Below are 14,359 nucleotides of genomic sequence, written 5' to 3'. Positions count from 1 at the left end.
ATACTTTTAAATGCTGTCTAGCCAACTCCCATGCTCTTTATAATTGTTCCCTAAAATCTGAGACACAGTCCAAATATGTCATCTCTAAATTCTGACTTACTAACCTCTCCTTAATGAATTTTAGTAATCAACTTCATGCCCAAAAACTAATTCAAACAGACTCAGTTTAGTCAATTCATTTGGTGCATTACAAAAAGTACAAACAGAACTCCTTTTTCCCAATCATCAGGATAGTTTTGACTATAAACCCTTAACATGGTCTTTAATGTCTGATGCCACCTTTCCAGCACTCCTTATGATTCTGGAATTGAATGCAGTAGATTTAAATTGTTTTATTCCTAAACTATCCGTACATTCTTTGAATAATTTTGATGTAAATCGTTACTCTTGATCTCATTATATCTCTGTGAATAATTCGTATCTTGTGAAAAATTTGAGCAACTTCTTGATTAATTCCTGATGAAGAGCTTATGTCTGAAACATCGATTCTCCTGCTCCTCAGATGCTGCCTGACCTGCTGTGCTTTTCCAGCACCACTCTCTCGACTCTGATTTCTAGCATCTGCAATCTTCACTTTCTCCTAGCAAAAACACCCAGAACAAAAGCCACTGACATGCACCACTTGCTGCTTTTGGGTCCAGCAACCCTAATCCCAAATTGAAACTATAGAGCAAATCCTGCAAAGGGTCCCCAATCTGTTACGGACCAGGCCAGACCCCCCAATACATTTCAAGAAAGTAGCCCAGACCCTAACTTTTCTAGGTATTTTGAGCAGGTGTAGAGTGTATGTACCAGGAGGAATGCAGCTAGAAAAAAACTGAACTAGAAGAATTGGCCGCTCCCCTTTCATTGTGCAAGTTTCTTTTAGCTTGAAAGCCCCTTACCTGAGGCAGTATCTGTTAGCTATAATAACATTGCCCTTAAAGGCCATGCAAACCAGACACATCAGAACATCTCTGATCACCACCCCTCTCAAAAAAAAAACAAGGACAGAATAACCTTGTCAAAGCAGATGCAAATGAGCCAAGTTACAAGTTTCACTGATCATTTCAGATTGGTTGTTGGTGGAGCTATTAATGCACTTGAGATTGTTCAGAAAATGCTGTCTAACCATGGAAAAGCATCAAACAGTAGGAACGTTGGTTTTGGTTTTACAAACACCAACGGGGTTGTTATGGTCTGTACACTGCTTATTATGGACAACTCAGGGATCATGTTGAATTAAAAAAATGAAAGAACTGCAGGTGCTGTGAATCATAAAGAAAAGCAGAATTTGCTGGAAAAGCTCAGCAGATCTGGCAGCATCTGTGGATAGAAATCATAGTTAACATTTCAGGTCTCGAGACTCTTCCTCAGAACTGAAGGATTATGTAAAATAATCAAAGCGTTAGAAAGGGTGGACAGAGAGTTTTTTCCTGGGATGGTAATGGCTAGGAATGGGGACATAGCTTTAAATTGAAAACAGATGTCAGAGGCAGTTTCTTTTCTCAGAGAGTAGTAAGGGTGTGGAACAGTCTGCCTGCTACAGTAGTAGATTAATCAACTTTAAAGGCATTTAGATGGTCACTGGATAGACATATGGATGAAAACGGAATAGTGTAGGTTAGGTGGCCTTCAGATTGGTTTCACAAGTTGGCGCAATGTTGAGGGCCAAAGGGCCTGTATTCCACTTTAATGTTCTATGTCTTATGCTATTTGATTGGATCAGTAAACCACCAGACTATGTCCTGTACCAACTTGGCATCACAATAGCCCAGCAGTTGTCTTGAGAAATGCAAAGTGGAAAGTTTTGGAAAAATGTCTGTCATTGTCCTAACAGTCAACTTTTCATGAATAATAGCTCTGACTGGTATTTAAAACGGTGTTTCTTCCAAAAAAGTTGCATTCTTAAAATGTCTTTCACTGTACCCCTGGGCTTCCTAAAGTACTTTCCACTCAATTAAGTGCTTTTAAAATGGTTAACGTAGAAAACATTGTTAAATGTTTGCATAGTAGGCTTAAATAAAGATAAAAAATATGATGATTGCCAGGCAATATATTGGTGATATTGACGGAGGGTAATTGACCTGGAATAATGGACCCTTTTTATTTTCAAAGTACTGTGGCATCATTTATAATAGCAAGATCTGAAATCATACGACACCAGATTATAGTCCAAAAGGTTTATTTGAAACCACAAGCTTTGGGAGCAGCACTCCTTCGTCAGGTGAAGTCAGGCAAAGGAGCAGTGCTCTGAAAGCTTGGAATTTCAAATAAACTCATTGGACTATAATCTGGTGTCACGTGACTTCGGTCCACTCCAGTCCAACACCGGCACCTCCATGTCATTTGTAAGAGCGGTCAGGGAGGATTTCAGTTTAACAGCTCATCAGAAAGGCATTCTCTCTGACAGTGCTGCACGCCAACTTACCATGAGCAGAGGTTTAGCTGCTGAATTTTCTGAAGGTAGACTTGAACTTATAGCTTTCTGCCTTGGAGGTAAGAGTGTTGCTCACAGAACCCTGGCTGGAGAGTAAAATATAAATCAATTTCCAAATTAGACCCATCGTCACCTCACCACATCACAATGTTTCATTATTTTTCAATCATCCTGAGACAGACTCCTGCTTGGCTCGGGGTTTTTTCCCTTCTATGAAACTTTTATAAAGTAATTAATTAATGAACATGACGACAAACTAACCGTAAAACGTGCATTTAGAGCCTGATAAAATGAGTACTAACATTGAGCAGCAGGTTTTAATCTCCAGTAATTCAGATTCATAATATAATGAGGTATAATTACAAATTGGTCATTGTGTAATGACAATTATTGCAGCTGTATTTGCTAATAAATTTATGTTTTATTTTGCAGGTATCGTATAATTAGCATAATTGAATCTGACAAAAAGCCTCTGAAGCGTGCAATGTAATGGAAGTATCAATAATTGCAAGTTTTAACATGCAAGATTTGCATAATTAGCCTTTTTTTTAAATGAGTGACTTTTTTGTGATAGCATCATTAGTCAGCTGCTTTATTGAGTTTCAGTAACTTTATTTATGCAGAACAAATATAAGTGTAAACCTGAATGTTTTATTTGCGTCTACCCACACATTTGCAAGATAATTTAGATGGATATTTCACATTGAATCATTCAGCAAATCTGGTTTTGCATGACTTCCCACCTGAAACATTTTTTAAAAATTCTATATTACTGCATATAAATTCCGACATCATAGTTAGTTTATGCTCCTCAAATTTTAACAATACCTAACATTTTAAAAGAGCTAAACTGATTAGCATTCATTTTGAATTAGTAAAAACTATATTTTGAATCAGAGGTTTGAGGGTTTAAGTCTCACTCCCGGGCTTTCAGGACAGAATCTAGGCTGAATCTGTGCTCAAAATGCATTACCGAGTCAGTGCAATGCTGAGAAAAATATTGGCAATTGACGCTTTTAACTCAGGTCTTGCATGTCTTGTCAGCTGAAAATAAAGGATCTAATGGAATTATTGTTGAAGAGCAAGGGAGCTAGCCTTGGCATTCTGACCAAAATCTCTCCATTGACTGATAGGGCTTTTGCCCAAAACGTCGATTTTACTGCTCCTCGGATGCTGCCTGAACTGCTGTGCTCTTCCAGCACCACTAATCCAGAATCTGGTTTCCAGCGTCTGCAGTCGTTGTTTTTACCTAATTGATTTATTGTTGTTCCACGTCCTGGGATACCGGGAAAAGTGTTGCTTTGCATACGATACAGGCAGATCATACCATACAAAGTGCATAAGGGTAGCAGAACAGAGTGCAGAATACAATGTTGCAGCTACAGAGAAGGTGCTGAGAGAGAAAGATCAACATTAACATTTGAGAGGTCTGTTCAAAAGAGATTGGGCACTGTCACATTGCTGTTGGTGGGAGTTTGCTATGTGTGAATTGGCTGCACTGTTTCCTACATTATAACGATGACTATATGTTCAAAGTGTTCTGACCGGCTGTAAAGTATTTTTGACATGTGAGGTTTTTTTTATTCAGTTGTGAGATGTGGAGTGTTGTTGGTTGGTCCAGCACTTATCACCCGTTCCTTGTTGCCCCTGAGAAGGTGGGAGTGAGCTGCCTTCTTGAACCGTTGCAGTGCCCCTGCTGTGGGTTGACTCACAACGCCATTCGGGAGGGAATTAGAGTCATAGAGTCATAGAGATGTACAGCACGGAAACAGACCCTTCGATCCTACCCCGTCCATGCCGACCAGATATCCCAACCCAATCTAGTCCCACCTGCCAGCACCCAGACCATATCCCTCCAAACCCTTCCTATTCATATACCCATCCAAATGCCTCTTAAATGTTGCAATTGTGCCAGCCTCCACCACTTCCTCTGGCAGCTTATTCCATACACGTAACCCAGTGACAGTGAAGGAACGGCAATATATTTCCAAATCAAGATGCTTAGTGGCTTGAAGGGGAATTTGCAGGTGGTGGAGTTTCCATGTATCATGAAGACCAGTTTATCTCTACTCCTTGCCTTTTGTCAGTCAGCCTCTGCCTGTGCGAGTGCCTTGCCCAAAGGTATTAAATAATTGCAAGGCTTTATTTTTCTCTTCAGAAGTACAAAGGCAGACTTCTAGTTCTGCCCAGTGTCCGAGCCATAATTATTCCTTTATGCAAATTAAATTATCTGGTCATTACTACATTGTGGTTGGTAGGAGCTTGCTGAGTGCAAATTAGCTGCTACATTTTTTTATATACAACAAGTGGCTACACTTCAAAAGGTACTTCATTGATTGTAAAGCACACTTGGATATCCTGGGGTTGTGAAAGGCACAGTATAAATGCCAGTTCTTTCCTTTTCTAATTTCAAACTTGGAGGATATCGCCACTGATGGCTTTAACAATAGAATTTATGAATACAATAGCTAAAAAGAAACATCACAATTGGCAATGGTACAAACATCCATTCCCAGTGAACACTGCAGTGCTCCACTCTCTCCTTATCATGGTTTCAATTGAAAACACAAACACTTTCACTCTATTAAAAACTCAGCTGGATCCAAATGCTGCAATATGGACACCATCCACAAATAAAATAACACAAGAGGCTAACAAAGTTGATTTCATCTCCACTATGCCTATGTTTCAGAGAGAAGTTCTCACCAGGGGCTCCATCAGTCTGATGAGCACTGATTCCCCACATCAACCTTCATGTCATCGCAAAAATGCCATGAGCATGCACTGATTATCATTCAGTCAGGCCACAGAGACACTGCAATGCAGATGTTTCCAGTTGGACCTTTTCCCCCTTCCTCTGCGTGAGAATGTGCATTAACTTGAATTCTGGTCTTTCAAAATTTCAACAGCCTGAGATTTGCTGGAAGCATGGAACGTACAGTCAGGTGTATGCAATATGCAGATAGATTGCTGCTCCTCTGAATCTAGCTACTGAAAATTAAATGATTAACAATCTGTATTATGCAGTAAGGGCATAGCCACATGATCTAATTCAAGCCGTTCTCTAATATTCGACATTACAACACTTGCGAAAGATTCATAATTGATTATGAGGATCCTTTAGACATGTTGAAGTGCTCCATGGTACAAATAAAATGCAAACCTTTCTTCTATTTTATCAGATACAGGAATCTCCAAGTTTTATTCTTTCACTAGCCCTTCCTGGAATGTTTGTTTACACTACTTTTGTTGTTTTATTCAACTGCTTTACAGTTTCAAGCTGCACTAAAAACTGCTTTCAACCTGAGTTGTGCATGAAGCTATGGAGTGAGGGAGCAGTTGGAATGGTGACAGTGATTTAGCACCCTCTAACTCCAGTTCATCTGTTGTGGGTTAGTGCTTTAACCCACTCTGTTTGTTGGACCCGAGGGCCACCCAGCAAGAATGCAGTGGATCTTCCTTCACCCGTGCAGCTCAGATGTGACTGGTGTCTCAGGAACCTGACTGTACCTTCAGTCCCTGGTCAAGGCTGGAACTCTGTCGTGTCCTCTCCAGACCGATCATGCACACATACCACACCTCACTTCCCTACAAGCTGACATCGGGTGAGCCAAAGACAGGGAGGTTCAAAATGGTAAATTACATTTGTTTTCATTCTGCTTTTCTGTGAGAAAGCAGGAATTCTGTAGGGAGTCGAAGAGTGCGGTGCTGGAAAAGCACAGCCAGTCAGTCAGCATTCGAAGAGCAGTGGTATCAACATTTTGGGCATAAGCCCTTCATCAGGAATGAGGGAGTGGTCCAAGCAGGCTGAGAGAAAAATGGGAGTGGGTGGGGCTGGACGGAAGGTAGCTGAGATTGCAATAGGTAAATGAAGTTGGGAGGTGAATGTGTTGGATGTAGTGAATAGGTGGGAAGGAAGATGGACTGGTGGGACAGGTCAAGAGGGCAGTGCTGAGTTGGAAGATTGGATCTGGGATAAGGTGGGGGGAGGGGAAATGATGAAACTGATGAAATCCAGATTGATCCCGTGTGTTTGGAAGGTCCCAAGGTGGAAGATGAGGTGTTCTTCCTCATCAGTAGCCATGGACTTGTTTTATCTGTCCTCCCTCTTGACATTCTCTCCTATCTCAAGATGATGGTGGAGTCGGGCTCCTCACCAGAGCTTATCTATTCCGACAGCTTTCCTTTCTTCTTTTCTCACTTTTTCTTTCTTTCAATCTTTTAGTCTGCAGAGCTTGGGCATGGAGGTGGCGATGGTATTTGCTGGGGCACATTGGCAATCAGCCATGAGGCAGCTGGTTGCATCAGTGCCTGGGGACTCCACAGTGAGGCAGTTAATGTGGCGATGGAGCATGGCAGCAGCTGGCACCCAGCGTGAACCCATACCGTAACAGCAACGGCAAAGTATGACATCATCAGCAAATCGGGGGTCAGGGTCAAAGTCTTGCGAGTGCCGCTGAGGCCTGGTGTGCCTGATGGGAGATTGGAGCAGTGGAAGCAGCTAGCATCCTAGGCAGGTCTTTGCCCAGTGCAGAGGAGAGTGAGCCCTGTGGAGAAAGCCCAGCTTGGAGCATCCGCAGGCCACTGGCTGATGAAAGGACCACAATGTTTGACTTTTTAACTTTATTTCTTTATTTTTCCACTTTTATACCAAGAAGAACTGTGATGCTGAACTTTATGACTTGGCCTCCACAGCTCTGTACAACAATGAGTTCCACAGATTCATCACCCTCTGATCGAAGAAATTCCTCCTCATCTCAATTTGAAAGTGTCGTCCCTTCACTCTGAAGCTGTGCCCTCAGGCCCTGGACTCTCCTACCAGTGGAAGCAGCTTCTCCAGGTCCCCTCTATCCAGGCCTGCCAGTATTCTGTAAACTTCAATCAGCTTCCCCTCATTCTTCTCAACTCCATTGAGTACAGACCCAGAGTCCTCAATCACTCCTCATATGACAAATCCTTCATCCCAGGGTCATTCTTGTAAATAAGGGGCACAAATCTGCTCACAATATTCCAACTATGGTATGACCAGAGACTTACACAGTCTTAGCAGTACATCCCTACTCTTGTATTCCAACGATGGATAAACCTAAAAATTACAAACCTCATACCTGAATGTGGCAATTCATGTTCTTCACATACTACCATTCACTGAAAAGTACAGCACAGGAACAGTCCCTTCGGCCCACCATGTCTGTGCTGATCACAATGCCTTGCTAAACTAATCCTATCTGCCTGCACATAGTCCTTATCGCTCTAATCCCAGCATGTTCATGTGTCTGTCTAAATGCCTCCTAAACATTGCTTTTGTATCTGCTTCTTGCACCACCCCTGGCAGTGCATTCCAGGCACCTACCACCCTCTGTGTAAAATAATTGCCTCACACATCTCCTTAAAACTTTTCCCCTCTCACATTAAAACTTTGCTCTCGAATATTTAACATTTCTCCCCTGGGAAAAAGACCGTGACTACCTACCCTGTCCATGCCTCTCATAATTTTACACATTTAGTTCAGGTCGCCCCTCAGCCTCCAAAGCTCTCATATAAACAATACAAGTTTGTTTAACTTCTCCTTATAACTAAACCTGCACAAGGGCATAATTGAGGCTTGGACAAGTTTCATACATGTACACTTTACACAGACAGCTGGCCATTTCAATTATGATCTCTATCCACCCAAGTCGGGTTTTTTTAGCCCAGGAGTGTGAAATCTGACATGTGCAGAGTAGACCTGCTAAGAGTAATCTGAACTTTGACCATTTCTTAGCATAGCCAAGATACCCCTTTGACATGATGCTCAGAGACCACTGAATGAGGTCAGGTATCCTCGAGAGGGAAGAGTGTTAGGTACACTTTGCAGAGCTCAAATAGGTAAAAGTACACCTGAATATTTAATGAATAAACTCATTTAACTGTCAAGCTTATTGGAGCTGTCAGCAGAGCTGTCAAAATTAATCAATGATCAAAGCTGTCAAAATAAATGATCAAAAGCAGCTGCCAAGAGGTCAAATCAAAAACAGCTGTCAACAGTAGTGATCAAAATGAAGTTGTCAAGCTGTCAAGGCATTTAATAGTGCTGCAGTGAGGGCCTTAAACAAACCATTGCCTGCTATTTCATTCTGTCTGCACATTTCACAACCTTCTATTATCACAATGGAGTACCTGCCATTTCAGTTTGAGTGACCAGTTGGTTACTGACATTATGAAATGGGGCTATGAACTCCAATTAAAAGGGTTTGTGTGCTTAAGTAAAATGTTTGTTGCTATAAGGCATTTTGTGTTTGAAGGAAATAATTACTTTTTATTAGGCACTTTGAAATCGATTTAATATACATTTTATCTCATCTCTGCATGAGTTAGAGAGCTACTGGTGATGGGTAATGTATACATGAAATGGTAAGTGTAAGGACAAAGAGAAGGCTTAGAATAGTGCGAGGTGAATCAAGATAGCATTGGTGCTTGTAAGATGACAGATTTGAGCAGAGGGACATGGGATATCATGAGGGGTATGATTGAAAGTGGGATTGTGGTAGCAGGGCATAAATTGTTATGGAGAGTATTGAAGGGTTGTGGCAATGGATACAGGGCATGTGGTAGCATGGACCGTCATTGCTAGGGTGGTGTGATTGGAGGGCAAGAACTGAAGGAATGTTTTATTTTTAATCCTTTTTCAATATCAAAAATCACACAACACCAGGTTATAGTCCAACAAGTTTATTTAAAACCGGAAGCTTTTGGAGCCCCGCTCCTTTGAAGGAGGGGCACTCCAAAAGCTTGTACTTTCAAATAAACTTATTGGACTATAAGCCGGTGTCATGTGATTTTTGACTTTGTCCACCTCAGTCCACTTCCACATTAATTTTAAATGAGTTGGACACAGTGCCATTCCTCTGGGGTATGCTATCCACCCAGCCCTCTTCCATACCCAGCATCCTTCTCGCTACTCTGATGTCACATTCCCTGATCTCTTATGCTTTTCCCTCTACCCTCTCGACCTCCTCCCCTCAGGCAAAAGCTCAGGAAGATCAGAGTGAGAGGGCAAGTTCAATTGGACATTGTGACTCACTTGGAAAGGAGCTTGAAGATGTTCACCTTCAGCTCCGTTCCCTCCTGAATGCCTTTACCCCTCTGGACCATGGTTACTCCATTCACACACCTGAATCACTGCTGACTGCTGCTGCAAGGAGGGTTGATCATTTGTGCATTTGAAAAGCTGACATTAGTAGAAACCAATTATTTTCTCCTGGAAATTGTGAACTTTTACAGTTCAGCAGCGAATAAGCTCAGCATTAGAAATTCAGATGTTAATCAATCCAGCTTGGATTTGCAACCACAGGAAAGCTTATCATCTTGAGCAATGGTGAGATATAGACTTATCACCATCATATTAAGCCTCCCCTAGCTTCACTCACTTCCAGTTATTGCATTAACAATAATTATTCAGATGGAGTCTGCTGCCGGTCATAAAAAATGTAGCTGTTTAATGAATGTCGGCTTCAAACTGTGAGAAACTGCTCCAAATAAATGTTCCACATTAGAAAGAGGGGGTGGTGCTGCAGTGAATTTCTTTGCATGTTCCCCTGCTTTGGTGAAACAAAAGATCCCAGAGGAAATCTATCTCCAAAATGATTTGGGTGACAAAAGGACATTCTTTTAGTCTTTATCACTATCATCTCACCTTTTCAGAAGTCACAGGACACCAGGTTATAGTCAAACAGGTTTGTTTGACATCACAAGCTGATGAAGGAGCAGTGCTCTGAAAGCTTGTGGTTTCAAATAAATCTGTAGGACTATAACTCGGTGTCGTGTGACTTCTAACTTTGTCCAGCCCAGTCCACGACTGTCACTTCCACATCAAGGCTACCATATCACTTTTTGTCACAGAAATATTACAGGACAGGGAAAAGTCATTCTGCCCATCATGTTTATATTCACGCTCAGTAGCATTATAAGCTAATTTCAATCTTCTGATTCCCCCATTCCATCCCCCTCACAATGCTCCTGCACATTATTTACATCCAAACAATCATCTAACATTCTCTTAAAGGTATCTATTGAGCCTCCCTCAATATATTTCCAGGCAGTGCATTCCAAACCCTAAGACGTCACTGAGTGCAAAGGGTTTTTTCCTCTCTCACATTACCAATGCTTTTTTTGTAAATCAGGTTAAATCTGTGTCTTCTTGTTCATGTTCCTTTTAAGAGGAGGAACAGTTTTACCAAATCCACTCCATCCAGCCCACTCATGATTTTGCAAACCACTTGAGGTAACGATGTCTGAGTTTGCTGCTCACTTCAGTAAACTGTGGCACCCTACACACCTTGGAAGTAGGGCATCCTATAGATAGATATGAAAAGTTTGGTACTGGAAAAGTGCAGCAAATCAGGCAGCATCCAAGAAGCTGGAGAAATGATGTTTCGGGCATAAGCCCTTCATGGTGAAGGGCTTATGCCCAAGGTTCGATTATCCTTGGATGCTGCCTTACCTGGTGCGCTTTTCCAACATCACACTTTTTGATTCTGATCTCCAGCATCTGCAGTCCTCACGTTCTCTAACAGACAGATGTCAGCTGTGTTCCAGTGAAGTGTTCCTGTCTGTTGGTCTGAGCTTCCAGGTTTTCTTAAGAAATGAGTGTCCCACAAGGCACAAATTTGTGACTGTGATTGTAAGAGAGTCCAGTAAGGTCGTGATTAACTAAATGTTTCGCGTCTGGAGTTGGGTTTCATGCAATCAAAGAATACTGCGCTTTATAAAAGGAAGAGAGTCAACCTAAAATGACTGAAAAAAGTAACAGACTATTAAATATTTTCATCTGGAATTTATCAGGCCAGGTGCAAAATTCCAAAATTCAAAGTAACAATCACTTATGCTCCAGGAGAAAAGGGTGCTGATTGGTTGGCATGTGGATTCTGAAGTGGAAAATGTCGCAATGATTTCCACATGATTATTGGTTTAATTTAAATCGAATGTGTAACTGGGGACTGGATTTTGTAAAAATTCACAGGAAGTAGATATTGTTGATGGCTCCAGCATTTATTGTCCATCTCAACTTAGCCCTTGAGAAGGTGCTGGAGAACTGCCTTTATGGACTACTGCAGGCCAATGTACAAATGATAGAACATTTGGTTTCATTTAGTGATGCTCAATTCCTGAAATAGGTAATCAAACCTAAAATCATTATGAGGCTCTGAGAATGTCTGATTTCTAAATTAATTCAAAGATGGCATTTTTAAATAAGCCTTTTTTTATAATAGAACATATCAATATATGCTGAAGGGGAGAAAAGAACCATCAGATTTGAACTGGCGATAGAGGACCAACTGTGCAGAGTGGGGAATAGTCACATGTTTGGTTAATACTCCAATCATAACTTTATTTCTCATCCCAAATAATAGTTAAAGATGCTTTTACAGTTCAACATAATCATGAAGTCATTGTAAATATAAATTCTAATGTTGAATAAATCCCACAATGACTCACCACATCACTGGCTGAGAAGGTTATGAGTTTAAGTTCTACTCCAGGGAATTGGGCACCCAGTCTGGGTGGTGAGGGGACTAAGTGAATTTGGTGGCAATCTAAAGACTGCAAAGGAGGGATGGCCAATAAATGTCTTGCAGGGCTGTCAGTAATAATCTTCAAACTCTCGGTCCACAAAAAGAGGCAAGTCTTCAATGTTTACCTTGGCCAGTTATCCACTCTTGCCTCAGATCTGCTGTGGGGAAATGAGCAGACCAGCAAGCCTGCTATTTATTCCATTTGTACATCGTGGTTCTGATGATGTCACAGGTTCTGAATGTTAGCACACTCTGACTTTTCCTGGAACATCATCAATGGCCTGATGTGGACTGACAGAATGTAAATGGCTTGAGAAGGCAGCAGGTTGTTTAAGCTGAGAAACAAAACTTTAAAAGTTTAATCCCTGCCACGCATCATTTCCACCAAACAATGAGGTGCAGTGATCAAATTGAAGGCAGGATATCCACCATCAGAAACAATTTGGAAGATTTCAGACCAAGGAAGGCAACCAGAAATTATAGTTCATGAAATAACTTCATAAAGGCCCACATTATGTCACCAAGTCACCCTTTACTTACACATGCATAGTACATGACACTGATCCAGCTAGCTCAGAGCCAGCTGCTAGTCTGAACAGAACCCCTTACACTTCACTTTATATCTGTCAGCCAGGACTCCTGGATTGGACCCACAGATTAACAGCCTTAATCAGGGAACTCATATTCTATGAGGTAGACCTGGCTGACAGGATTGGTGCAAGAGGGATGGTTTTGGATTCCTGGATAATTGGGGCTCTTTCTGGGTAGGTGGGACCTCTACAAACAGGATGGTCTTCACCTGAACCACAGGGGTACCAATAGCCTGGGGGGCTAAATTTGCTAATGCTCTTCTGGAGGGTTTAAATTAAGTCAGCAGGAGGACAGAAATTGTTGTTTGAGTATACAAGAAGTTGACAATAGTGAGGTCAGAACTAAGATTTCAAGGTCGCAAGAAGGTACCTGCAGGCAAGAAGTTGGTTTGAAGTGTGTCGACTTCAACGCCAGGAGCTTCTGGAATAAGGTGGGTGAACTTGCAGCATGGGTTGGTACCTGGGATTTCGATGTTGTGACCATTTCAGAGACATGGGTACAGCAAGGACAGGGATGGTTGTTGCAGGTTCGGGATTGAGATGTTTCAGTAAGAACAGAGAAAATGGTAAAAAAATTGGGTGGTGTGGCAATGTTAGTCAAGGACAGTATTATGGTTGCAGAAAGGACACTTGAGGACTTGTCTACTGAGGTAGTATGGACTGAGATTAGAAACAGGAAAGGAGAAGTTACCCTCTTGGGAGTTTTCTATAGGCTTCTGAATAGTTCCAGAGATGTAAGGAAAGGACAGCAAAGATGATCCACTATAGAGCGAGAGTGACAGGGTATTGTTATGGGGAACTTCATCTTTCCAAATATTCTTGATGAAGGGCTTTTGCCTGAAACGTCAATTTTTCTGCTCTTCGAATGCTGCCTGACTTGCTGTGTTTTTCCAGCACCACTCTAACCTTGACAGCATACAGACAGGCCAACAAGGGGAGAGGCCACATTCAATTTGGTTCTGGGTAATGAACTAGCCACGTGCTAGATTTGCAGGTAGGCAAGCACTTTGGTGATAGTGACCACAATTTGGTTATGTTTACATTTGGAGTGTTGCATGCAGTTCTGGTTGCTGCATTATAGGAAGGATGTGGAAGCTTTGGAAAGGATGCAGAGGAGATTTATTAAGATGTTGCCTGGTATAGAGGGAAGGTTATACGAGGAAAGGCTGAGGGACTTGAGGCTGTTTTTGTTAGAGAGGAGAAGGTTGAGAGGTGACTTAATAGAGACATATAAGATAATCAGAGGGTTAGATAGGGTGGACAGGGAGAGCCTTTTTCTTCGGATGGCGATGGCTAGCATGAGGGGACATAGCTTTAAATTGAGGGATAGGCATCAGAGATGGTTTCTTTACTCAGAGAGTAGAAGGGATGTGGAATGCACTGCCTGCAACTGTAGTAGACTCAGCAACTTTAAGGGCACTTAAATAGTCATTGGTTAGGCATATGGACGAGAATGGTAAGTTAGATGGGCTTCACATTGAGTTCACAGGTCGGCAAAACATCAAGGGTCAAAGGGCCAATACTCTGCTGTAATGTTCTAGAATATAGAACATAGAAAAGTACAGCACAGAACAGGCCCTTCAACCCACAAAGTTGTGCTGAGGATTATTCCTAATCTAAAATGAAATAACCTAATCTACACACCCTTCAATTCACTGCTGTCCATGTGCACATCCAGCAGTTCTTACATATCCCTTATGACTCTGCTTCCACCACCACCGCTGGCAACGCATTCCATGCGCTTACAACTCTCTGTGGAAGGAACCTACCTCTAAAATCTCCTCTATGCCTTCCTC

This window comes from Chiloscyllium punctatum, chromosome 25 (genome assembly GCF_047496795.1).
Source record: "Chiloscyllium punctatum isolate Juve2018m chromosome 25, sChiPun1.3, whole genome shotgun sequence".
Taxonomy (NCBI): Eukaryota; Metazoa; Chordata; class Chondrichthyes; order Orectolobiformes; family Hemiscylliidae; genus Chiloscyllium; species Chiloscyllium punctatum.
The sequence above is the reverse complement of the archived record's forward strand: the minus strand, read 5'-3'. Positions refer to the sequence as shown.